Here is a 27,409-nt window from a genome sequence, read left to right on the forward strand (position 1 = left end):
GTTTGCTGATGATACAAGCATCATTATTAATCCAGTAAACGAAACTCCAATTAAAAATGATACATAAGGTCTTTGGAAAAGTCATTGATTGGTTTTCTGCAAATGGGCTTGCTCTAAACTTTGAAAAAACGCAGTACATCCATTTTTCTGCTGCAAAAAGTACAGTTACTTCAATAAATATAACACATCAACAGAAATCATTAGACAGGGTAGAGAATACTAAGTTTTTGGGTGTACATATAGATGAGAATCTTAATTGGAAGATTCATATTTTGGATCTTCTAAAGCGACTAGGTTCAGCAACTTTCGCAGTCAGAATAATTGCCCATTTTGAGGATATAGAAATTAGTAAGCTAACATACTTTGCACACTTTCACTTTCTGACGTCATACGGAATATTATTTTGGGGTAACTCAACATTTAGACAAAAGTTATTCACTGCTCAAAAGAAAGCGGTTAGAATAATGTGTGGGATTCATAGTCGCACATCTTGCAGGCATCTTTTTAAAAGATTGGGAATTCTTACAACAGACTCACAATAGAAAAAAAATGTGTGTGAAATCTTATGGGACTTAACTGCTAAGGTCATCAGTCCCTAAGCTTACACACAACTTAACCTAATTATCCTAAGGACAAACACACATACCCATGCCCGAGGGAGGACTCGAACCTCCGCCGGTATCAGCCGCACAGTCCCTGAGTGCAACACCTTAGACCGCTCAGCTAATCCCGCGTGGCTAAAAACAACAGTGACATTCATGATTATAATACCAGAAAAAAGAAAGACTTACACTATCCTTTACTCAACCTATCTTTGGCACAGAAAGGGGTAAAATATGCTACTGCAAAAATTTTGGACAAATTACCAGATGAAATAAAAGTGTGACAGACTACAGGTATAGCTTCAAAAATAAATTGAAATCATATCTCCTTGACAACTCCTTCTATACCATAAATGAATTCTTGAACAGGAATAAATAAATCTATAAATATAGTATATGCATTTTGTGCCATTTAAGGGAATGGAGTAAATAACAGAAATATTAATCTTTAACTCTGTATTGTAATATACAGGGTGTTACAAAAAGGTACGGCCAAACTTTCAGGAAACATTCCTCACAAACAAATAAAGAAAAGATGTTATGTGGACATCTGTCCGGAAACGCTTAATTTCCATGCTAGAGCTCATTTTAGTTTCGTCAGTATGTACTGTACTTCCTCGATTCACCGCCAGTTGGCCCAATTGAAGGAAGGTAATGTTGACTTCAGTGCTTGTGTTGCAGTGTTGGTGATGTCTTGATTGGGCCTCATGTTCTTCCACCTACGCTCAATGGAGCACGTTACCATGATTTCATACGGGATACTCTACCTGTCCTGCTAGAACATGTGCTTTTACAAGTACGACACAACATGTGGTTCATGCACGATGGAGCTCCTGCACATTTCAGTCGAAGTGTTCGTACGCTTCTCAACAACAGATTCGGTGACCGATGGATTGATAGAGGCGGACCAATTCCATGGCCTCCACGCTCTCCTCACCTCAACCCTCTTGACTTTCATTTATGGGGGCATTTGAAAGCTCTTGTCTACGCAACCCCGGTACCAAATGTAGAGACTCTTCGTGCTCATATTGTGGAAGGCTGTGATAGAATACGCCATTCTTCAGGGCTGCATTAGCACATCAGAGATTCCATGCGACGGAGGGAGGATGCATGTATCCTCGCTAACGGAGGACATTTTGAACATTTCCGGTAACAAAGTGTTTGAAGTCACGCTGGTACGTTCTGTTGCTGTGTGTTTCCATTCCATGATTAATGTGATTTGAAGAGAAGTAATAAAATGAGCGCTAACATGGAAAGTAAGCGTTTCTGGACACATGTCCAGATAACATATTTTCTTTCTTTGTGTGTGAGGAATGTTTCCTGAAAGTTTGGCCGTACCTTTTTGTAACACCCTGTATACTACAACACAGAGTTACAGATTAATATTTCTTTTATGCGACTAATCAATGGATCACGCACCCAACTAACTAACTCCCGTGCAGCTCTCCCGTCTCATCTACGCCCGTATGTGATCAGAATCGGTGGTAATTGACCTCGAGGTTGCTTCCCTTCACGTATCTGTGTACAGCACTCAGAATAAAGAGTGGCGTGCGGGAAGAAAACACGAGCCGTCGGGCGGCGCTTGCTCTTTTTTGATCGCCCTTTAACGAGGGCCGTGTGCTTGGGGTGGGGGTGAGCCGGCAGTTGATACGGTTAGCCGTCGCGCCTCCACAGCGATCGATGCACCTGTTCCTCGGCGGGCGCACAATTAAAAAAGCGGAAGGCGCGGGACAACAGGTGGCGGCGTGGCCTGCGTGCGACCAGCCGAGCGCGTCGCACAGTGCGGGCGACGTGTCTGCGTGGACCCGCCGGCTTCTGCCGCCTGCAGGACGCGGGGCAGCCAGTCGCGGGATTACTTCTCCCGCCGAGCGTGAACGGTCGGTTATTCCGATCTGGATTCGCGGCCGAGCGAAAGTACGGCCAAATTACTCGTCGCAGAACAGCTCTCCGCAAATTGGCTTTTCGGATGCGCGGAGAGAGGGAAGGAGACGGCACACAGATTGGGCTGTCGCTGACTGAACGGCGGTAGCTGCTGCTGCAGCTCGTCACCAAGATTTGCAACTTAATTGAAGGAGAAGAGCCAGTTTCTCGGCTTTGAGGAGTTCCGGACTCGCCACGAAAGAACTGAACACTGAGCAAGAGAGGGAATGCCGTAAACAGGGAACAATGGACTTTATTGTTACGACAGCAGTAAAAATGAAGTAGCCAATCTGGAAGGAAAATAGTCGTCCTCAAAAACATTGCGACTATCTCTGCTAATCCTTATGTCTGAGTCTCTGAACACAGGAGTTCAATGGTTCAATTCCCCGTCCGGCCATATGACAGCTTATAACGAGCACGGAGGAAAGTTATACAGGATGGTTGACAATTCATGTTACACACTTGAACAGGTAGTAGAGAGGTCTTAGTAGATCAACATGGGAATCCGTGTCCGTAAACGTCATGCAACGTCGGTCCGGAGACACCATCCAACGACGCTACACAGCATCAAAGTTACAGGCGCCAGCGCCTGTAAATGTAAGTACATGTACAGGATGCTACTGTGTTACAGACTGTCTAGCAGACTGTCTATGCAGCTGAAGAGACAGCAATACATTATAAAGATGGAAACCAGTCGCTACTGATAAAGTGACAAGCCAGTGATGGATATCCGTTGAGTGCTGTGACATCACGAAAAGTTGGATAGCCGGCCGCGGTGGTCGAGCGGTTCTAGGCGCTTCAGTCTGCAACGGCGCGACTGCTACGGTCGCAGGTTCAAATCCTTCCTCGGGCATGGATATGTGTGATGTCCTTATGTTAGTTAGGTTTAAGAAGTTCTAGGGGACTGATGACCTCAGATGTTAAGTCCCATAGTGCTCAGAGCCATTTGAAACATTTTGAACAGTTGGATAGCACTGACTCCTATTACTAAGGCCCTTTATTTCTTCTTTTTGTTGATGCAAAAATACATGTTTACAAATGAGCCACTAGACTCATTCGCCGCAAAATGCTGACTAAAAAAATGTGAAAACAAGGTAAAATAGGTAGTGATAAAGTTTTAAATTTCATCTCAAAAAATCGAGCTCCGATCATGATGACTGTTGTTAGTCCTCCGCTACACATTCACCCTTCAAAATGGCTCTGAGCACTATGCGACTTAACTTCTGAGGTCATCAGTCGCCTAGAACTTAGGACTACTTAAACCTAACTAACCTTAGGACATCACACACATCATGCCCGAGGCAGGATTCGAACCTGCGACCGTAGCGGTCGCCCGGCTCCAGACTATAGCGCCCAGAAACGCACGGCCACTCCGGCCGGCATTCACACTTCAGTATGGCACATTTTTCCCAACTTGACAGGGAAACTGATTGTACAAGTCTGCACTGTAAGTGATAAAAGAACATTTCACCTTGAAAATCACCTCCTCGTCATTGTGCATTAGATTCTTCATTAGAGAAAGAAGTATCCACTGGGTGGCATGACAGTGAGCATGTGGGAAGGATGGCGGGGTGGGGGGTGTGGGGGGGGAGGTGAGGGCGTTGGACTTGAAAGAGGAGGAGAGACTGTTTCCTGTTGCGCAGACCATCAGGAGATCAGGAGATTTTGTTTGGGTTGTTTAGGGGAAGAGACCAAACAGCGAGGTCATCGGTCTCATCGGATTAGGAAAGGATGGGGAAGCAAGTCGGCCGTGCCCTTTCAAAGGAACCATCCCAGCATTTGCCTGGAGTGATTTAGGGAAATCACGGAAAACCCAAATCAGAATGGCCGGACGCGGGATTGAACCGTCGTCCTCTCGTATGCGAGTCCAGTGTGATACCACTGCGCCACCTCGCTCGATCAGGAGATTTTGGTAGATACTGCTGTGACGGTTTGCCTCCTCTTACAAGCATTATCTAACAGGATCACATTAAAGTAACCCGCCCCCCTCCCAAAAAAAAAGAGAAAAATCTGAGCATCACCTTGGCCGATGATGATTGAGTCCTCACCTCTTCTGGCCGTCGTGAATCCATGTATTTCCACTGTTTGATTTTCTGTTTTGTCTCTGTGTCGTTGTGATATACCCAGCACTCATCCACGGTATTATACAGTTAAAAAGGTCATCTGGACTGGTCAAAAACAGCGGCAACATTCCGCTGCTGCTTCGGATCAGCGCGCTTTTTGCAGGAGTATGGCCGTCCGCGAAACCATCCAGAATGTCGTGAAAGATATTAACTGTTCCATGACTGATTTTCACTAATTTCGCTCTAGCCTCTGTTGCGACACGTTGACCCGCGAGTACCAAGGCACTTATCTTGGTTCTTCACAGAGAGACGGTTTTCGTCATTCAGACCCGTTTGACCTCACTGCTATCGTGTGCACTACCAATCAGTATACCATACGATGGTGCGTTGTTCTTGTTCACTCCCACAGACTCAGCATGGATAGCTGCAGCGTTGTTCCCTTTCAGATGCACAAGAATATTCACCGCACCTACAAACAAATAAAAGTTAATTACGTAAATCTGTTTAATTTTGTTTTTCGAGTGATGTTAAAAAGTGTATGGACCACCTCTCGCACATTGCGTTGCATTGGGAAAGATTCGTGGAGTTCGTGTTAGTACGGCTTTGTCAGTGACTGCGTAACAGGCTCTGGTCTACGGACACAGTGTGTACTGAGGAATAGCAGAGCGGGCGGGACGGCGAGGCCACCTGCGCGCGGGGAAATTACTCCTCGGTGGCGCGGTGGCCGGAGCGGTCCGGCAAGGTGGTGGCGCGGCGCCGACCGATGTAATTAAAGAGCAACAGAGGGGCGCCGCCGGGCGATATGGCGTCGGTACATAGCGGCCGCCGCGCCAGCCAATCAGCAGCGCAAACAGCGCCGCCAAAGCCCGTGCCGCGCGCCGCCTACAATGAGCGCGCACGCACGCGCGCACGCCGACTGCAGCGGGCCCACGGGGCGACGTATTTGCGCCCGCAGTCGCCTGTTCCGCCTCCCGGCTGCCCTCGCTGTTTCCCGCCGTCCTCTCGGCCGCGACTGTTGTGAGAGATCGTTCAGGGACGAAGCGCTCTTCCCCTTAACTGACGATACCGAGTGAAGGCGGGCGTCTCAGGCATGAGACTCTCAACCAATCTCGTCGCTGCTGTGTCGTACACTCGCAGCCACGAAGTGCAATGGTTCGAGTGCCTGCGAAACAATTGGTTTTTGAAACTTCCTGGCAGATTAAAACTGTGTGCCGGACCGAGTCTCGAACTCGGGACCTTTGCCTTTCGCGGGCAAGTGCTCTACCAACTGAGCTACCCAAGCACGACTCACGCCCCGTCCTCACAGCTTCAGTCCTGCCAGTACCTGGTCTACTACCTTCCAAACTACACAGAAGTTCTCCTGCGAACCTGCAGAACTAGCACTCCTGATAGAAAGGATATTGCGGAGACATGGCTTAGCCACAGCCTGGGGGATGTCTCCAGAATGAGATTTTCACTCTGCAGCGGAATGTGCGCTGATATGAAACTTCCTGGCATATTAAAACTGCGTGCCGGACCGAGTTTCGAACTCGGGACCTTTGCCTTTCGCGGGCAAGTGCTTGGTTCGCAGGAGAACTTCTGTATAGTTTGGAAGGTAGGAGACGAGATACTAGCAGAACTAAAGCTGTGAGGACGGGGTGTGAGTCGTCCTTGCGTAGTTCGGTTGGTGGAGCACTTGCCCGCGAAAGGCAAAGGTCATGAGTTCGAGTCTCGGTCCGGCACACAGTTTTAATCTTCCAGGAAGTTTCATATCAGCGCACACTCCGCTGCTGAGTGAAAATCTCATTCGGGAATTGGTTCTTGATTTTGTCGGTTTTTTCCACGTCTGTTCAACCTGACCGTTGAAACTGCTTGCAATAATTGGTTTCGGAAATAACCGATCTTTTTATCCTTAATATTTCCTTTAACAGACTTCGAAATCGAAGAGCGACTAAAAAGTTTTGACGCTCTCAGTTTCAAAGCACATAGAAACAAAATATTTAATTAAATTGGCAAGCAAAAGAAAGTTAGCCCGTCCACCTCTCGCTGCTTTTCTCGAAAAGTGGTAAGTTGTTGAATACTACAAAAAAAATCACCGGTATCTCCTACTGATTCTAATTTCATGAAACTCTGCTTAAAAATCATGTTACAACCGAGTATCATAAGATTATTTTGACACTACGAATAATCAGAGCCGCAGGGAGAAAACTGAGAGGCCGTGTTAATTTATCCGTTTCCACGGGCTACAAGCAGATAAAAGCACAGTGTGAATGAATTGTGGTTAAGATTTTAATTTGTTACTGTTTTCAATAATGTCCTTCCTCTTTTATTATTTCATGGAAACAGCAGACAAACTATTAATCTTTTAAAGCAAGTGAAGCATTGTACTTCATTGCTACGCCACTTCATAAAAAATGTTTGCAGACTAGCACTAGTGCCATTCAGCAATACAACGGATGGCCGGAGACGACAGCGAGAAAGTGGAGAAAGCACATATAGACCAGGCGCAGGCGAGTCCTACATACTGCACGTCCACATTAAACCGAAACGCATGGCAACAGAAACGTTATTGTCTCAGCAACGCTGTACCAATTCTTATGCCATGTTTTTCTTGCTCGTTTCTGTCGGCATTGTTAATAAAATAACACTGGTGGCTTTTTCTCCACTTTAATTTTTCAAAGCAATGCAAATTTTAAGGATCAAAAGTTAGCATTGCAGCTATGGCTAATTGATATTTACTTCTTTTTACTTGGTTAACAGTAAAATTTTTTTTAAAAAAACTGTTGTTACTCAGACTAGAGAACAAACAAATACCGAAGAATACCGGTTATTCAGAACTGAAACACGGCTATCGGTTTTTCCCATTCCTACCGCGACTTCCTACTCTGCTCTTACCGCTAGTAGAACTGTCCTTTCACGGGACGAGTTTTTTCGTTGCGAAGCACGTTAGACGCGGTTCCCATCATCGCTGATTGGGAATCGGCTGGTGTATGACAAGGGACGTGCTCCATATTACTATCTGTGACAGCAACCCTCTCCTCCTGCAGTAATCGACTGTATGTGGCACGTAAATCACAAAGTTTGTTTACGGAAGTTGACACGCGTGAAATTGCTACATTGACTCTTAAAATTTCCATTTCCTCCCTGGTCCGTGTCCTAGCCATGTTGTTCTGTTAGTATTCTTTCTTTCTTTCCTTTGCTTATGCCTTTATCCCGCTGTTCCGCAGGGTGGCATGATTAGGAACGGATTTGGCAAGGTTAATGTTAAGGGATGGCCGGATGCCGTTGCCGGCCGGAGTGGCCGAGCTGTTCTAGCTGCTACAGTCTGGAACCGTGCGACCACTACGGTCGCAGGTTCGAATCCTGTGTGATGTCCTTAGGTTAGTTAGGTTTAAGCAGTCCTAAGTTCTAGGGGACTAACGACCTCAGATGTTAAGTCCCATAGTGCTCAGAGCCATTTGAACCGGATGCCCTTCCTGCCGCCACCCCGTACCCCTTGGGACGGAATTAGTGTACCCCAGCTGTCTGCGTCTAGTGTAGCTCATGGAACAGTGTCCAGATGTCTGTGAGTCGAGTAACTGAGGCAGGACGTGGGGACCAGCCCGGTATTGACCTAGTGGGATTTGGAAAACCGCCTAAAACCACATGCAAGCTGACTGGCACGCAGGCCCTCGTCGTTAATCCGCCTGACGGATTCGATCCGTTGCCGGCGCGGCCACCGGAGGCCAGGAAAGCAGCACATTAGCGCTCTCTGCTAACCTGGCGGGTGTTATTCGGTCTGTAGTATACGCAAATGAAACTTCAGAATTCATTAACATGACGCAAGACATAGTAAAGACGTCAGATTTTAAAACTTCCCTTACGAATAGTGCGCTACAAATTTGCAATAGTATCGCCCACAAGATAATCGTTATCGGTCTTGCCCGTTATGAGTCCTGCATCTATTCAGTTAGCTTAAAAGTTTTCTGGGTATGGTACTGCGCCTTATTGTAAAAAAAAAAAAAAAAAAAAAAAAAAAAAAAAAAAAAAAAAAAAAAAAAACAACTGTTACTTTGGGAAACAACGTTTCGATCACGGTTACACTGGTCTTCTAATGCCGTGTTCCTGCTATCCTGAGTGACCTGTATTTCCACATGACTGCTCAATGAACATGGCATTACCTCATAATTTCAAAAACCGTTGACATGATTGCTTCTTAAAGCGGAAGGAGTGGGAACATGACTGTAAGAGGTCACTGAGGTGGAAGGGAGTCTGAATCTGCTGCTGTCTATTGCTTCTTCCTTTGTGTGCCGTGACTGGTATTCATCGGCGAATGAGGTGTGAACTTACGCAAGCCGCGCGACGCCAATTACTCGCCGGAAGCGCTCACATCTCGTGTTGTTGGTGCGATCTGGAAGGGCCAACCCTGAGACCGTTCTCTATGTTCGTGTTGTTAGGGTGTTTTAATATTTCGATGGCTCCTCTAATCTTGCGTTTGAACATCCCCGAAAGCTTGGCAAGTTCATAGATTTCGTTAACCTGTCCAGGGTCCCATCCTGAACCCAATGGACAACTTGGGGATGAGTTACAACGTCGACTTGGCTCCATACCCCAGCGTCCAACATCACTTCGACAGATATTCAGACACCTCATTGAAGGTCTTCCCACCAGATTTCAAGACGTCATATAGGTGAAGGGTGGGCACATCCAACATTAATGTCCATTAATAGGTGTAAGACTGGTTTTGATGATATCAATTAGGTCACGCGGTCACTGTGCGTGTTTTAGCAATAAATTTAAAACTTCAATAACGAAATTTTTTTATTAATTATATTTATGAAAATATTTGCTGTCGTAATAATTATACACAACCAATTGCAAACGACCCGCAACAGTTTGTGAATATCGCTATTATATCAGTATGACAACTTCACTTGTCAGTGTAGTCAGAACTGTGGCAGCTATACGTAACACGTAGATGAATGACAATAATGTCACAGAAAAGTAGAGATATTGCTGTAGTAAGGTATTTCTGAATTGTTCCTGTTTACCCTATAATTATGGAACGCTGTGAACTACAAAGCATACGACATTTCAAAAAATCCTTTTATATTTTACTCTCGTCGATTCATTCAAACATAAACTACATAGTAAGAATTTATACAGTTAGCCGGCCAGAGTAGCCGAGCGGTTCTGCGCGCTACAGTCTGGAACCGCGCGACCGCTACGGTCGCAGGTTCGAATCCTGCCTCGGGCATGGATGTGTGTGCTGTTCTTAGGTTAGTTAGGGTTAAGTAGTTCTAAGTTCTAGGGGACTGATGAGCTCAGCAGTTAAGTCCCATAATGCTCAGAGCCATTTGAACCGTTTTATACAGTTAAATAATAACCTTAAATTGTGCATTATGGGCTTCGAAAATCACTCTAACATGCTATTTTTTGTGTGCTAGCTATCACAAGTATTCCATGTTGGACCCGCATCACATGTTCAGCCTAGGGGGTCTACAGATCCTGAATACTGACCTGCTCCCTGTGTGGGTGAGCGGCGCTCATACATTGCGAGGCGAAGCGGCCAACGTCACAACCTGTCTGTGTGCAGGTTGGCAGCCTCTGCGGTTTTGCGGGTAGCCGGCCTCCAGGCTATAACGCGCCCAGTTCCTGCTTACATTCCGCTCTGCACAGTCCCAATAATATCGCTGTCGCGAGGCGGCTGACACGCAAAATCCGGTGACGCCTTTCGCTCTCCCATTTCTGGACCGTTGGCCATTAATACTGCAACTTTCGAAGGTGGAACGCATCAGACGTCAAATTGGCATCAAATGTACGGCGCGCTTGGATATGCACACGAATACTATTTCGGCGCAAGCTTGGAAAGTAGGTAGGGGTAACTACATATACATTCTGTACTAAAGGAAAAATTACGCAGATGGTTTCTCATTAGAAATCGCATTTACACCGAGGTGACAAAAGTCGTGTGCTAGCGATATGGACATATAGACGGCGGTAGTATCTCGTACACAAGGTATAGAAGGGCAGTGCGTTGGTCGAACTGCCATTTGTATTCAGGTTATTCACGAGAAAATGTTTCCGACTTGATTATGACCGCATAACGGTAATTAAAAGACTTTGAACACAGAATAGCAGTTGGAGCTAGGCGCATGGGACATTCCATTTCGGAAACCGTTAGGGCATTCAGTAATCCGAGATCGACAGTGTCAAGAGCGTGCCGAGAATAACGAATTCCAGGCATTATCTCTCACCACGGGCAAAGTAGTGGCCGACGGCCTTCACTTATGAACCGAGAGCAGCGGCGTTCGCGTAGAGTTGTCAGAGCCACTGGACAAACAACGACGCATGAAATTGCCGTGGAAATCAATGTGGGACGTACAACGAAAGTCTCCGTTAGAACAGTGCGACGAAATTCGTCGTTAATGGGCCTTGGCAGCAGATGACCGACGCGAGTGCCTTTGCTAGCACCACGATATCGCCTCAGCGCCTCTCCTGGGTTCGTGACCATATCGGTTGGACTCTTGGACCCTAAACCGTTGTCCAGTCAGGTGAGTTCCAATTTTAGTTGGTGGGAGCCGATGGTAGGGTTCGAGTGTGGTGCAGACGCCACGAAGCCATTTACCGAAGTTGTCAACGTGGCACTGTGCAACCTGGTGGTGGCTCCATAATGATGTCGGTTGTGTTTATATGGAATGAACTGAGTGCTCAGGATATTCGGCTACTTGGAGACCATTTACAGCCATTCATGTAGGTAATGTTCCCAAATAACCGTAGGGCTATTACGCTTGACAATGCGCCATATCACCGGGCCGCAATTGTTGGCCATTGTTTTAAAGAACATCCTGAACAATTCGAGCGAATGGTTTGGACACCCAAGTCGAACATGTATGGGGCATAATTGAGAGAAGAATTCGTGCACAAATTCCTGCACCAGCAACAATTTCGGAGTTATGGACGGCTATGGAGGCAGCATAGCCCAATATTTCTGCAGGAGATGTCCAATGACTTGTTTAGTCCTTGCCAGGTGGAATTACTGCACTACGCCGGGCAAAAGCAGGTCCGACACGGTATTGGAGGCTTCCCATGAATTCTGTCGCCTCATTATAAATTTGTTTGTTGGTAATAAGATCGTGTCATGTCGTTGTTCGCGTTGGTTGGGTCCCACGACAATCAGTGCCACACTCAACGTCGTACAGAATTTCAGCGACCGCGTGTAGCCAGCGCCGTAGAACGGCAACATGTTGTTCGCTCGGGCTCGCACCATGTTGCAGCCACGTCACATACCTTGAGTCAGAGAACGACGGTCATGTTCGCAGCACGACAGGTATCCACGGGGCCAGTGTGACGACGTCTCGAGCACCGCGGGATGTCAACAGGACGACCACTCTTGCGACGTTCCCTTGATGCTGCAGCAGAAAGAGGCGTACAGACATCAAGCGCCACGAACCAAGCGCAACAAACAAATCTCAAGGAAATGTAACTCATCCACGAAGGAAGTGGCTTATAAGGCGTTTGTTCGACCCATTCTTGAGTATTGTTCGTCTATCTGGGGTCTTTGCCAGATAGGACTGATAGAAGAGGTAGGGAACATCCAACGAAGAGCGACATGTTTCCTCACGGGATGGTTTAGTCGGGACGAGAGCATTATGGAGATGCTCAACAAACTCCATTGGCAGGCCTTGCAAAAGAAGCGTTGTACATCTCGGGGAGATTTACTATTGAAATTTCTAGAGAGCACAAGATACTACTTCCGTCTACATACGTCTCACGTAATGACCATGAGAAGAAAATTCGAGAAATAGAGCCAATGCACAGACTTACCGACAGTCACTCTTCCCACGCGCTATTCGCAAATGGAACAGGTTTGGAGGGCTTAGATAGTGGTACAAAAAATACCCTCCGCCACACACCATTAGGTGGCTTGCGTAGTATGACATAGATGTAGATGTACTCGACACCGGAAGCCATCACGTCGCCTTCACAAATTGCGACGTTTGTCCTTCCTAGGCGAAGCATTAAGGTCTCATCACGAATAGCATACATTCTGTTGCGATTTCTGGAAGAGAAACTCGTTGCGCTACCATCATATACAGACTGTAGACGAAATTATTTCTACCTACGTTGTGCTGGTGCGCACACATTCTGATCATCTCGAAACAGTTGCAATTTTTATTTCATTCACCGCAAGTGGTTTCAGTCACCAAGACCATTTTCTAGTGGTGGTTTAAATGGTTCAAATGGCTCTGAGCACTATGGGACTCAACTGCTGAGGTCATTAGTCCCCTAGAACTTAGAACTAGTTAAACCTAACTAACCTAAGGACATCACAAACATCCATGCCCGAGGCAGGATTCGAACCTGCGACCGTAGCGGTCTTACGGTTCCAGACTGCAGCGCCATTAACCGCAAGGCCACTTCGGCCGGCTTTTCTAGTGGTCGCAAGCTTAGTGTCGTGGAGGTAGACACAGTTGGTTCAAATGGCTCTGAGCACTATGGGACTCAACTGCTGAGGTCATTAGTCCCCTAGAACTTAGAACTAGTTAAACCTAACTAACCTAAGGACATCACAAACATCCATGCCCGAGGCAGGATTCGAACCTGCGACCGTAGCGGTCTTGCGGTTCCAGACTGCAGCGCCTTTAACCGCACGGCCACTTCGGCCGGTGGTAGACACAGTTCAAACCATCTGCATATCCAGGCATGCCAATTTTACGAGTATTGCATGTCACCTTCATGGTGTTGCTATTTTAATGGCCATAAATGTACAGGTGACCCAGAAGTCCGTTGGCATTTCAAAATGCACTAATTCACGGAATAATGTAGATAGAGAGGTAATACTTTCACACATGGCTGAAATCACATGCGGTTTTATTGAAACAAAAAAGAGTCCAAAAACCGGCCAAACAAATGTCTGTGGATAGCAATACTCCAGTGACGCCGAATGAGAATCGTGTATAAAATGAGCTGTAGTGAGAGAAGGAGTCAGATGCGCCAGAAAACGCGGCGTGTTGACCTCACTAGAAAAGATACCGCTAGCGTAGCTTTACTGTCAGAATGGAGAATCGCTACTGTAGCTTTACGATCCTATCATCGAACGGGTAAAGGACCAGTGACAAATGTCGTTGTGAAGAAAATGATCAGCCGGCCGTGGTGGCCGTGTGGTTCTAGGCGCTTCAGTCCGGAACCGCGGGACTGCTACGGTCGCAGGTTCGAATCCTGCCTCGGGCATGGATGTGTGTGATGTCCTTAGGTTACTTAGGTTTAAGTAGTTCTAAGTTCTAGGGGGCTGATGACCTTAGAAGTTAAGTCCCATAGTGCTCACAGCCATTTTTGAACGGAAATTCCCAGCGAACTCCACTGGCGACGCGGCAAAAAATGCATTCCAAGTAGAGTCAACCCGTATATTGCTCCCTCCTACGTATCTACCGGGAAATACCACGAAACCGAAACTGAAGAGATTCGAGCTCTCACGTAGGCTTACCAATAGTTGTTTTTCCTTGGACGCTTCACGGCTGGAACTGGAAAGGCAGGAAGTGATGTGGTGCACCAAGTAACCTCCGCCAGACACCTTAAAGTGGCTTGCGGAAGATAGCTGTAAATGTAGATTATACGCGGCAGTTACCTACGTAGTTGATGTCTGGCTACGACACCTCTGGATCCCATTAAAATGGCGACGAACTAGATTTATACGCTGTGGAAGTATTATACTGAGAGACTTAGGGAAAATAACCTCATGGAGTTAAATTTTGCGAAAGCAATGTTTGCCGTGCACTCTGTAGTAGCATGAATGGCGCCAGCATTACATCATAACTACGACGGAGCGTGTCGGAAAATATTGACTTAGACGTAAAAATCTGAGCAAACCCTAACGGGCTTGGTCAAATATAAACGACAGATTTCAATGGGGTCCTTACGTCTGCAACATGTGAGGAAGAAAAAGTAAGTATACAAAATCCGTCCCGACATACATTACACGGTTCTCCCACACTGATCGTTTTTAATTTCTTTCTTTTCGAAAGAGAACGAAAGGGAGGGAACTGTCGGAGGGCTATGTAACCAACGGCGCAGTTAGTCTTGCAAGTCTCCGTCGCTGAAAAACTTCGGCCCGCCCGCCAGAGTGATTCACGAGGGGTCTCGACAAATGGCAAGCGCTTGAAATAGTGCCTCTGTCGAACCGTGAATTCAGTCTGTTTTAAAAACATCAAACCAGCACGCTGCAACAGCTGACACGTGCACCTCTTTATTTGCTCATGGCGCCCTAGAAATCGCGTATGTAGAACAAAGCGCAGTCTGCTACTAAGCTATTTCTTTTGTTAGTTCTCCTGTGATTTTTTTCTTATGGGTATATCACCAAATAAGTGATCTATCTACACCCAAATATGATTCAGACACGATAACCAGTGCTAAAGATTGACGAACAACTAGATGTGCTTATGAATATAATTCTAAATAGTGAAGATCAAAAGATTTACAACAAGATAGAGCCTAAAGGTAGGATACTTTTGGCGTATAATGTGAAATTATTTCTTTGTAATGAAAGTAGTTCTACTAATGGTGTCAATTCTACCGACATCTTTCTTCTACTCGGCGAAACTACGTTTCCGACGCGTTTACTTTCTTCCTGCGCCATACACAGTACGATTTCTATACTCTAGGAAAAGAAGGATACGTTCTGGCAAAACTACAGCTGTAGGGACTTGTCGTGAGTCCTGTCTGCGCTGCACAGGCGGCGAGAGCATTCTGTGCAAAAGGCAAGGTTCCAGTTACGAATCACAGAGTTTCAAAATAACGCACACTCTGCTGCGGTGTGAATAAGTAATTATAGATACTAATTCATCGTGGATAGATTGCTGTAACGACAGCGCCTCTGTGGTACAGTTTCTGTGTTATTTATTGCAAATGCAAACTCTTCACTCCCTATTGACCCCGCTATCTACAGCACTTAAATGCTGCAGTTGCTGTTATCTTTCATTTTAACAGTTAGTCATTATTATTAGTCTGTGTTTAACGCACTAGGGACACGGAACATTTGCAAAGGTGATGCACATTATGTGGTGTCACCGCCACACACCACACTTGCTAGGTGGTAGCCTTTAATTCGGCCGCGGTCCGTTAGTATACGTCGGACCCGCGTGTCGCCACTATCAGTGATTGCAGACCGAGCGCCGCCACACGGCAGGTCTAGAGAGACTTCCTAGCACTCGCCCCAGTTGTACAACCGACTTTGCTAGCGATGGTTCACTGACAAAATACGCTCTCATTTGCCGAGACGATAGTTAGCATAGCCTTCAGCTACGTCATTTGCTACGACCTAGCAAGGCGCCATTACCAGTTACTATTGATATTATGAATAATGTACCGTCAGAGCGACGTTCACCATTAATGGATTAAAGTTAAGTATTCCACCAGAGCCGGCCGGTGTGGCCGTGCGGTTCTAAGCGCTTCAGTTTGGAACCGCGTGACCGCTACGGTCGCAGGTTCGAATCCTGCCTCGGGCGTGGATGTGTGTGATGTCCTTAGGTTAGTTAGGTTTAAGTAGTTCTAAGTTCTCGGGGACTGATGACCTCAGTAGTTAAGTCCCATAGTGCTCAGAGCCATTTGAACCATTTTTTTATTCCACCAGATACGTCCGTTTTTTCTAAATTCTAATTTCCTTGTCCTGTTCCAGACCTCACGTCAGCTTGCGTGAGCTAAAATGCGTTCCTTTCGGCTTCCTCTAGTAAAACGGTGTTGGCTCTCCTGCCAACCCACAACACATTACCTGCTCTAAAGTATTCGTGCATCTGTAAAGAAAGAAGGAAGGGTAGTGCTGAGGTCATTAGGGACGGAGAACAAGACCGGATTAGCGAAGGATAGGGAAGGAAATTGGTCGTCCCGTTTAAAGGGACCATCCGGGAATTTGCCTTAAGAGATTCAGGGAAAGCACGGAAAACCTAAATCCGGACGGCCAGATGGGATTTTGAAACGCTGTTCTACCGAATGCGAGTCTCTTGACCAAATCACTGCACCGCCTTGCTCGGTGGACACATCTGTGTAATGCGGAACTGACCGCTAGATGTCACCAGAAGCGGACTCGCTATAGAGAGCCTGTATAGGGAGAGTGTGGCCATAGGTGAAGTTGCCCGTGATTGGTTGATTAGCTTTGGCGCCATTTTTCTGCCAAACGTCTCTCGCGCTTCCTATGTTCGCCGTGCTTTTGAGCTGAATTGAAGTTCAGAGGACTTTTGGAAACGATTAAAAGGTATTTGAGAGACTTGTTACGCGTTGTGCATGCATGTTCGAAATTAGCTGTACATCATTTTTAGTACGTAATTAGCGTTTGCGATCTTAGATACGAGTTGAAATAATTAAATGGTTCAAATGGCTCTGAGCACTATGGGACTCAACTGCTGAGGTCATTAGTCCCCTAGAACTTAGAACTAGTTAAACCTAACTAACCTAAGGACATCACACACATCCATGCCCGAGGCAGGATTCGAACCTGCGACCGTAGCGGTCTCGCGGTTCCAGACTGCAGCGCCAGAACCGCGCGGCCACTTCGGCCGGCTTGAAATAATGAAGCGTTTTGTGATGAAGTCGGCAGGCCTACATGTTTAAAGTAAACATGTTAGTAATTGTACAGTATTGTTTTTTTTGTAATTCTTTCTGGAGACGTTCGTAAACGATGTCAGGTTGTGCTGCATTTGGTTATTCCAATAGAGGCGAAGGTGGATTTCGCATGTTAGCATTTCCACGCAACGAAGGAAGACGAAAGCAGTGGGCAGTCGCAGTGAACAGGGCTGACATAAATCAAACAGGAGCCTTTTTCGTTTGTTATCTACGATAGGTATTCAGTCGTCGTAAGCAGTTGTTTACTTGGGACATGCAAAAAGTTTGAAGACGTGAGAAGAAGTACTAATACGTCTCACACTTTTTGCATGTCACAAGTAAACAACTGCTTACGACTTTCATTCATCTGACGTAATGCAGGTACGTTAAATCTTTAGCGTTATGCAGTTTCGATACAAAAGAAATGCTATACAGTATATTTTTTATTTACGTTTCTTTCATTGCAATATGTTTAGTAAACGAACTTTAAAGGAGATAAATGCAAGTAACGAATAATTTTTACAGCTACTGTATCAAATTTTTCTATGCTGTACGTAGTAGGGTACTATGAGTATATTATAGCTGTAAAGAGAGGCATTTAACGAATGATTTCGCCATTTTGTCTTGTGCTTTTGATTCGGTGACTGTGTACTACACTACTCCACTACTGGCCATTCAAAAGTCCCGCCCGCTATTTGGAAGAAAAATGGCCGCCGTATCGTCCGGTTGGCCGCTCTCTCCCTATACAGGCTCTCTAACCCGCTAGTACAGAAGGAGGTGGGGAGTTTTCTGCTATTACTCGAGAAGCAGAATGTGTAGGTCTGGAGAGATCAGTGACTTCCAACGTGGACTAGTCATTGGATATCATATGAGTACCAGATCCGTCAGGGACGTTTCAACCTTTCTAAAGCTGTCCAAGCCGACTGTTGTTGATGTGACTGTGAAGTGCAGACGCGAAAGAACAACCACTGCTAAACTGAGACAAGGAAGATCTCATATACGGACGGAAAGGAACCGTCGAACATCGCGGAGATTGGTTGTGAAAAATCACATAAAATTTGTGGAAGGAGTCACTCGTGAGAGCCAGAGGGCTACCAGCAGTCCTACTAGCACAGTGACTACTCCTACGGAGTTCAAAAGGCTGACGTACAATGGTCGACCTCTTCCTCATAATACATACATTTCCAGTCAGTGCTAAGTGACGCTTAGGGTGGTGAAGAGCGACACTACTGGACAGTTGATGGTTGGAAAGAAATGGTTTGGAGTGACGACTCACGCTATTCTCTTTGGGTGCCTGGTGGGAGGGCTTGAGTTTCACAGATGCCTCGAGAATGTTTCTTGTCGTCATGCGTAGTGACAAGGGGAAATTATGGAGGAGGTAGTATTACGGTACAAGCGTTTTTATCGTGGTCAGGGTGTGGTCCCATCAGTGCACTTAACAAAACGTTAAATGTAAAAGAACCCATTTTACAGCATTGTCAACAATGTGCAGCACAGGAACAGTTCGGATATAATGATTGTTTGGTCAGCATGGCAGTGCACAGTGTCATAAGGCAATATCTGTGTAAGGCAATATCTGTGTGGCAGTTGTTTATGGACCACAACATTCCTGAAATACGATATTGCAATCCCTATGTTATTCCACATTAATTTGGAATAACACAGGCATTGCAATTCGTATTTATCCGCCGATACTGGGCAAGCCACTTTCAAGTAAAATGTCTCTCCTGTATGGGAATATATATAATCGATGTACGAGTAAAGTTGTAGACACGCATGGTTGACGGCATATAGAAGTCTGGGTTTGGCCGTCAATTGTGCACAGGTAGCCAAATGACAAGGCGACCGCTCTCGATAAGTGGGAAATTCGGGTTCGAGTCTCGGTCCGCCACAAATTTTCATTGTCGTAATTTTATTTTACAGCTGTTGGTTCTCCCTATTCACAGCTGCGAATACTTTTAATGCAATAAATTCGTGAAATGTCCTGGTCTGCCCAGAGCCTCGACCTAAACTCAGCAAAACACCTTTTGGATGAGCTAGTGTAGAACGTCGACTTTGCTCCAGACCCGGCATCCAACTCTGGTTTCTGCTCTTGAGGAAGAACGGCTGTCATTCCTCCGCAGACATTCAGACGCCTCATTGAAAGTGTCCCCAGCAGAGTTGAAGCCGTCACGGAGGCGAAGAGCTGGGGCATTCCATATTAATGTCCACTAGCAAGTGTCTGCAAACTTTTTTTCCGGATAGTGTATATCAAGTTCGTAAGACAGCCTTGATTGCAGTGATTCCTTTTGTTTCATAACCAGTTTTTAGTTTGAATAAGCTGTCATCAGAATTGTCTAACAGCAGGACCTAAGCTACACTCCTGGAAATTGAAATAAGAACACCGTGAATTCATTGTCCCAGGAAGGGGAAACTTTATTGACACATTCCTGGGGTCAGATACATCACATGATCACACTGACAGAACCACAGGCACATAGACACAGGCAACAGAGCATGCACAATGTCGGCACTAGTACAGTGTATATCCACCTTTCGCAGCAATGCAGGCTGCTATTCTCCCATGGAGACGATCGTAGAGATGCTGGATGTAGTCCTGTGGAACGGCTTGCCATGCCATTTCCACCTGGCGCCTCAGTTGGACCAGCGTTCGTGCTGGACGTGCAGACCGCGTGAGACGACGCTTCATCCAGTCCCAAACATGCTCAATGGGGGACAGATCCGGAGATCTTGCTGGCCAGGGTAGTTGACTTACACCTTCTAGAGCACGTTGGGTGGCACAGGATACATGCGGACGTGCATTGTCCTGTTGGAACAGCAAGTTCCCTTGCCGTTCTAGGAATGGTAGAACGATGGGTTCGATGACGGTTTGGATGTACCGTGCACTATTCAGTGTCCCCTCGACGATCACCAGTGGTGTACGGCCGGTGTAGGAGATCGCTCCCCACACCATGATGCCGGGTGTTGGCCCTGGTTGTATGCAGTCCTGATTGTGGCGCTCACCTGCACGGCGCCAAACACGCATACGACCATCATTGGCACCAAGGCAGAAGCGACTCTCATCGCTGAAGACGACACGTCTCCATTCGTCCCTCCATTCACGCCTGTCGCGACAGCACTGGAGGCGGGCTGCACGATGTTGGGGCGTGAGCGGAAGACGGCCTAACGGTGTGCGGGACCGTAGCCCAGCTTCATGGAGACGGTTGTGAATGGTTCTCGCCGATACCCCAGGAGCAACAGTGTCCCTAATTCGCTGGGAAGTGGCGGTGCGGTCCCCTACGGCACTGCGTAGGATCCTACGGTCTTGGCATGCATCCGTGCGTCACTGCGGTCCGGTCCCAGGTCGACGGGCACGTGCACCTTCCGCCGACCACTGGCGACAACATCGATGTACTGTGGAGACCTCACGCCCCACGTGTTGAGCAATTCGGCGGTACGTCCACCCGGCCTCCCGCATGCCCACTATACGCCCTCGCTCAAAGTCCGTCAACTGCACATACGGTTCACGTCCACACTGTCGCGGCATGCTACCAGTGTTAAAGACTGCGATGGAGCTCCGTATGCCACGGCAAACTGGCTGACACTGACGGCGGCGGTGCACAAATGCTGCGCAGCTAGCACCATTCGACGGCCAACACCGCGGTTCCTGGTGTGTCCGCTGTGCCGTGCGTGTGATCATTGCTTGTACAGCCCTCTCGCAGTGTCCGGAGCAAGTATGGTGGGTCTGACACACCGGTGTCAATGTGTTCTTTTTTCCATTTCCAGGAGTGTATATCTGTCACAATTAGCATCTATATGTCGCATGTGATTACACTAGTTAACAAAAACGGAATGACAGGTTGCAAGTACAACTACAGTGGAAAAGACCGGTAAATGGCTTATTAAGTGGAGATACCGACTGTGAAATGAAAATAATCACTGCGGTAAAGACCATCCAATAAGCTTGGTGTATGCAAGTGTATTTCACAATTCCTATTACAAACTTCTAGGGTTGTACACGGGACTTAGCAGATAAACTTTTGATGAAGAACTCACGTCCGGAAATCTGCTGTTCGAGTGTAAAACAAGTTCGAGAATGTAATCACTTTAAAAACTCCCCTTAACGGTACAGTACGTAATGATATAATAATAATGGCGTGTGACGAGGGCCTCCCCTCGGGTAGACGGCTCGCCTGGTGCAAGTCTTTCGATTTGACGCCACTTCGGCAACTTGCGCGTCGATTGGGTGAAATAATGATGATTAGGACAACACAACACCCAGTCCCTGAGCTGAGAAAATCTCCGACCCAGCCGGGAATCGAACCCGGGCCCTTAGGATCGACAGTCTGTCGCGCTGACCACTTTTTTTTTTCATTTTGTTCGTTGTAGATCGTTGTGTTTTGGTCGTTGCGGACGTCACAATGACATCCGTTCAAGTTCGTTTGTTGATCGTCACACTCACTTTTTTATTACAAAGGCCAACCGGCTCTCTGATCAAACACGCTGAGCTACCGTGCCGGCTACGCCTCAGCTACCGGGGGCGGACGATACGTAACGGTAGACCTGTACAATGAATGTATCGAGATCGTTTTCCGGACCTTTTTTCCATTCCTAGGAGTGGAGCGGTCTGTTCGAGATCCGTCACCCTTAGCCAATTATCAGACAAGCGGATAGTGGGCAAATGGCGGATCCCAAATGGAAATAAATGGGAGGGGGCTACAGGTTCCGGCATATGCCATACAACCAAGCGACACTCCCCGTTAACGCTGCTGCCTAGTAAGCAGATAAACAGCAGATCCCGGGTTCTAGTCCCTAGTCTAGACTGACGTATCAGACTGGCGTACTATTTTTAAAAGCGTCGCATGTCTTATGGGGAATGTCTGCAATGCACCATTTCTCCTTACATATAGGAATTTCAATAAAAGGAACAGAACGTTGATCACAAACCTATGTCCTTTAGTTTAACTGCAAATGACACAGAAGCCAGAAGATATGGTTGCTCAATGAATATTGCAGGGGTTGTAAAAGGCATATTTTTTTGTACTTAGTGCATAAATTGTAGCGTGTTTGCATAAGTTTAATAAAGAAAACACTATAAATACACGTTCAAAACTGGTTCAAATGGCTCTGAGCACTATGGTACTTAACATCTGAGGTCATCAGTCCCCTAGAACTTAGAACTACTGAAACCTAACTAATCTAAGGACATCACACACACGCATGCCCGAGGCAGGATTCGAACCTGCGACCGTAGCGGTCGCACGGTTCCAAACTGAATTGCCTAGAACTGCTCGTCCACACCGGCCGACATAAATACACGTAATACAAACTTCAGTCATCAATAACATATTCTCCTTAACTATGTACAAAAGTCTGCCGGCACTGAGGTAATTTTCCGATTCCGCTACTGCAGAAATCATGTAGTTTTGAGGCGAAGAACTCATCGAGGCATGTTCGGAACGCAATTTCATCCGGAAATGAGGTTCCTTGAAGGACGTTTGATAGAGAATGGAAATGATGAGAACCTGAGGGCGCAAAACCAGGTGAAGAAGGTGTGTGCGGAACGACTTCCCAACCCAACTCCTGTATAGTGTTTTCTGTCAAACTAGCAGAAGGCGTGCGGGCGTCATCATGGAGTAACGTCACTTCACGCTTTCTTCCTAGTCGTTGTTCTTGCACAGTGTCTGCAAGACGTCTCAGATGTTGACAATAAATGTCAACAGTGACGGCTACAACTCAAGAAATCAATTCGTAGCACACTACATCGTCGCTCTTCCACCAGATGCATAACGTCATCTTTTGTGAACACGCACACGTCTTTGTATGGGGAGCAGCTTCTTTGTTTAGGTTCCTTACGTTAGCATAAAAGCACCATTATCTCGTCACCAGTAACGATACAGGATTGAAATTATCGGTGTTGTTCACGAGCCAGTTGATGATGAACAAGCAGAGATGCTTGTGATTTTGGCTTAGAGCATGCGGTACCCACACACCCGATTTTTGAACCTTCGTCATTGCATGTGAATGACGCCCAATGATGGGACGATCATAGCTTATCACATTAGGCAGTTATCCAGTACACTGCCGTGGATTATTGTGGACTAATGCGTTTAAGCGGTCTTCACTGTCCCCGAAGTTGTTCCTGAATGAGCAGAGTCACTAATGGAAAACCGATCCTCCTTTAAACGATAAAACCATTTCCTTGCCGTGCTTTGTCCTTTGGGATTATCCCCATACACGGGGCAAATATTCCAGGCTGTCTACGTTGCTGTCATCCATCCATTTTCTAGCGTCCACAGAACCACTCACTATCTCAAAGTGGCAATATGTAAACAGAAATAGCATCAGTGAACTACAAATGAAAAATTACAGTCGATAAACAACCCCATAGCAACCGGAATACGAAGAAGCGTCTTCGAACGTTATGAATTACCTCGAAGGAAACGGTCTATCGACACACAGTCAACATGGGTTTAGAAAACATCGTTCAAAATGGTTCAAATGGCGCTGAGCACTATGGGACTCAACATCTTAGGTCATAAGTCCCCTAGAACTTAGAACTACGTAAACCTAACCAACCTAAGGACATCATACACACCCATGCCCGAGGCAGGATTCGAACCTGCGACCGTAGCAGTCCCGCGGTTCCAGACTGCAGCGCCAGAAACGCACGGCTACCGCGGCCGTCAAAGCATCGTTCCTGTGAAACACAAGTAGCTCTTTATTCACATTAAGCGCTGAGTGTTATTGACAAGAGATTTCAGATCGATTGCGTATTCCTGAATTTCTGGGAGCCTTTTGACACTGTACCACACAAGCGGCTCGTAGTAAAATTGCGTGCTTATGGAATATCGTCTCAGTTATGTGACTGGATTTGCGATTTCCTGTCAGAGAGGTCACAGTTCGTAGTAATTGACTTAAGTCATAGAGTAAAACAGAAGTGATTTCAGGCGTTCCCCGAGGTAGTGTTATAGGCCCTTTACTGTTCTTTATTTATATGAACGATTTGGGAGACAATCTGAGCAGCCGTCTTCGGTTGTTTGCAGATGACGCTGTCGTTTATCGACTAATAAAGTCATCAAAACAAACTGCAAAACGATTTAGAAAAAATATCTGAATGGTGCGAAAAGTGGCAGTTGACATTAAATAACGAAAAGTGTGAGGTCATCCACATGGGTACTAAAAGGAACTCGTTAAACTTCGGTTACACGATAAATCAGTCTAATCTAAAAGTCCTAAATTCAACTAAATACCTAGGTATTACAATTGCGAGCAACTTAAATTGGAAAGAACACATAGAAAATGTTGTAGGGAATGCTAACCAAAGGCTGCGTTTTATTGGCAGGACACTTAGAAAATGTAACAGACCTACTAAGGAGACTGCCTACACTACGCTTGTCCGTCCTCTTTCAGAATACTGCTGCGCGGTGTGGAATCCTGACCATATAGGACTGACGGAGTACATTGAAAAAGTTCAAAGAAAGGCAGCACGTTTTGTATTAGCGCGAAATATGGGAGAGAGTGTCACAGAAATGATACAGGATTTGGGCTGGAAATCATTAGAAGAAAGGCGTTTTTCGTTGCGACGGAATCTTCTCACGAAATTCCAATCACCAACTTTCTCCTACGAATGGGAAAATATTTCTTTGGTACCTACCTACATAGGGCGGAACGACCACCACGATAAAATAAGGAAAATCAGAGCTCGTACGGAAAGATATAGGTGTTCATTCTTTCCGCGCGCTATACGAGATTGGAATAATAGAGATTTGTGAAGGTTGTTCGATGAACCCTCTGCCAGGCACTGAAATGTGATTTGCAGAGTATCCTTGTAGATGTAGATAGAAGCTATCTTTTTTTTTTCTTTAAAAAAAAAACGAACTTGCGCACCAACCCATCATATTCAGCTTTATGACACGTTTCAGTTACGTGAAATTCCCTGTATATTTATTGCATTTTTGCTGCTGTAGATACGCTGGTTTTTGAGGAGAACCGAGACCCGCTGTGATGAATAAAAAGAAACTTTATGATCCACACGGTGAAACAAAAAGCAGTGCTTTAGAACAGACAACTGGCAGCCTCGCTGGTACTGCACAGCTCTTCCCATTCTCCAGCTTTCCTCTACTTGTCGAACGGCAAGCGTATTGCAGACATGTACAACTGCCAGAACTGGGCGTATTAAATGTATGGTTTGGTGCGCCGTTGCGCAAACCAATTGTGGACCTTCCCTGATTTTTGTTTCGCTCCAATTTTCTCGGAGCGCCTAAGAACCGACACCCAGGCAGCTGAAACGCCTGCAGTGCGCTTCCGCGAAGTAGTCGCAAAGCTGCACCAGTAATTGTCTTTGATATTCCCAGTTAGAACATTCAGTCAGGGCCAGTAGAGGGACAATATACTGGGCTCACTCGGCCGGCCTGTTTTTCCTTTTCCTTTCTCTATTTTTTATTAGTCGGCCGACAGCGGCCGTGGGAAGTACACGGGCGAACAGCGCTGCGCCCTGCGCACTCGTGTTGCTCGTGAGAGAGACTCGGCGGCAGCCCCTGTTTGCATTTAATAACAGAAGAGCGGCCGTCGGTCACTGGCCGCGGGTCGGCCCAGCTGCTGTTTTGTTTTCGTCTGGCCCTGCAGCCAGCTGTTCGCCTTGTCCCCTTGCCAATTAGCTAGACGACAAAAGTTGTAGTAAAGCTGCAGTGAGTTATTACACCGGCGTATTAATTTAGTCCGGCTCTTTTCCGAAAGGAGCACGCGCTCTTAATAGTACGCGCACCATAAGTTGCGGCTTTTACCTGAAGTTTTCAGGGAACAGTAATTTCAGCGTCAGATTTTTATCACTGTACACCTGCGTTACATAACTATATTAGCTTCATGCGTACACTATGTGATCAAAGATATCCGGACATCTGTTGATGTTCACCCTCAGACTTCATGACGGCAGGAAGTCAGACCTAGCAACCTTTTTTCCTCAGGAGCCGAAACCAGAGGAGGTAGTGATGTGAGATGCTGGGGTCTGGAGCAAAGTCGACATTCTAACTCACCTCAAAGGTGTTCCATTCGGTTCACGTCGGGATTATGGGCAGCCCAGTCCATTTCACGAATGTTATTTTTCATAAGCCTTTGGCTCGTATTGCGACTGGCGGTTATGTGACTGATACTGTGCTAAAATATCTGCCGAAGTAGGCAATGACAGAATAGCTGTCTTCGACAAAGACGTCGCGCGCGAAGACATGTTGCTACTGAACTGGTGGAAAGTTACTGAGCTATGCGCCGTCGCCCTCGCACCATTACTAGCTACTTACATAGTAATTTTTCTCATACGCCCAAATCACTTAGCACCAACATAATGTCATCTAGTTAATTCCAGAAACCACAAATGAAACTCACGATAAACGTTATGACGTGGAACGCGTCAATCGAACAACCCGTCACAGAAAGGAGTGAAATACAAAGCTATAAATTTCACAGTCTCCCCATTGAAATAAAATGTGTCAGATACAGCAGACACATATAATTAATATTTGACTGCGTATCGGATCTGTTTATGATGGAATATGTGTACGGGTTTATCTGAAGACGGGACAGCATGGCCCGATGGTGTAAAATAATGATAAAATTAATACACTGCTGCATTTGCAACATTCAATCCCCTGCTGCATTTAAGCAAAGGCTACAACAGTCCCTTTTGTGAGCCATGTAAGTTTTCCATAAAAAATTGTCAAATACGGTCTGTTTGCCTCTTTGAAACATTAAAGTGAATGCTTCCATCTTCTGCTAGTTACGGTTCTCTTTCTTCCCGTTTCGTAATTATTCACGTCACTTCGTTTCGCCTTCTCTTCATTACATACGTGCCACCACTTTCTCTCTTCTCATACATCCATTGCTATCAGTTTGAATCTAATTGTAATCTGGCATCGTTGTTGTACTGATTAAGAACTAATGTAGGCCCAAAGTGTGTTTTTTTTCTAATTCAACTTCTACTATTTTTCACTGTTTGTATATTAGAGTTATTTCTATGTTTTGTTTGCCGTATTTAATGTAATTCCTTTTATGACATATATCGTTATGGAGGTACTGTAAAAAGAGTAGGATGCCCACCATGATGTAAGAGAGGGCTTTGTAGGGTAAGGAAATAAAATTTAGTTGGGTAACATAGAATTACAGCTGCGTGTCCCTCAAAATTACCGGAAACTATAGGAAGGCTTAAGACAGCAGAACTGTTTTCAGCTATAAAGCTGTTTTTTGCTTTATCAGCTCCTCAACTATATAGGACTTCTTGACAAGAAGTAATCAATTACA

Source organism: Schistocerca piceifrons, chromosome 1, assembly GCF_021461385.2.
Source record: "Schistocerca piceifrons isolate TAMUIC-IGC-003096 chromosome 1, iqSchPice1.1, whole genome shotgun sequence".
NCBI classification, from domain to species: Eukaryota; Metazoa; Arthropoda; class Insecta; order Orthoptera; family Acrididae; genus Schistocerca; species Schistocerca piceifrons.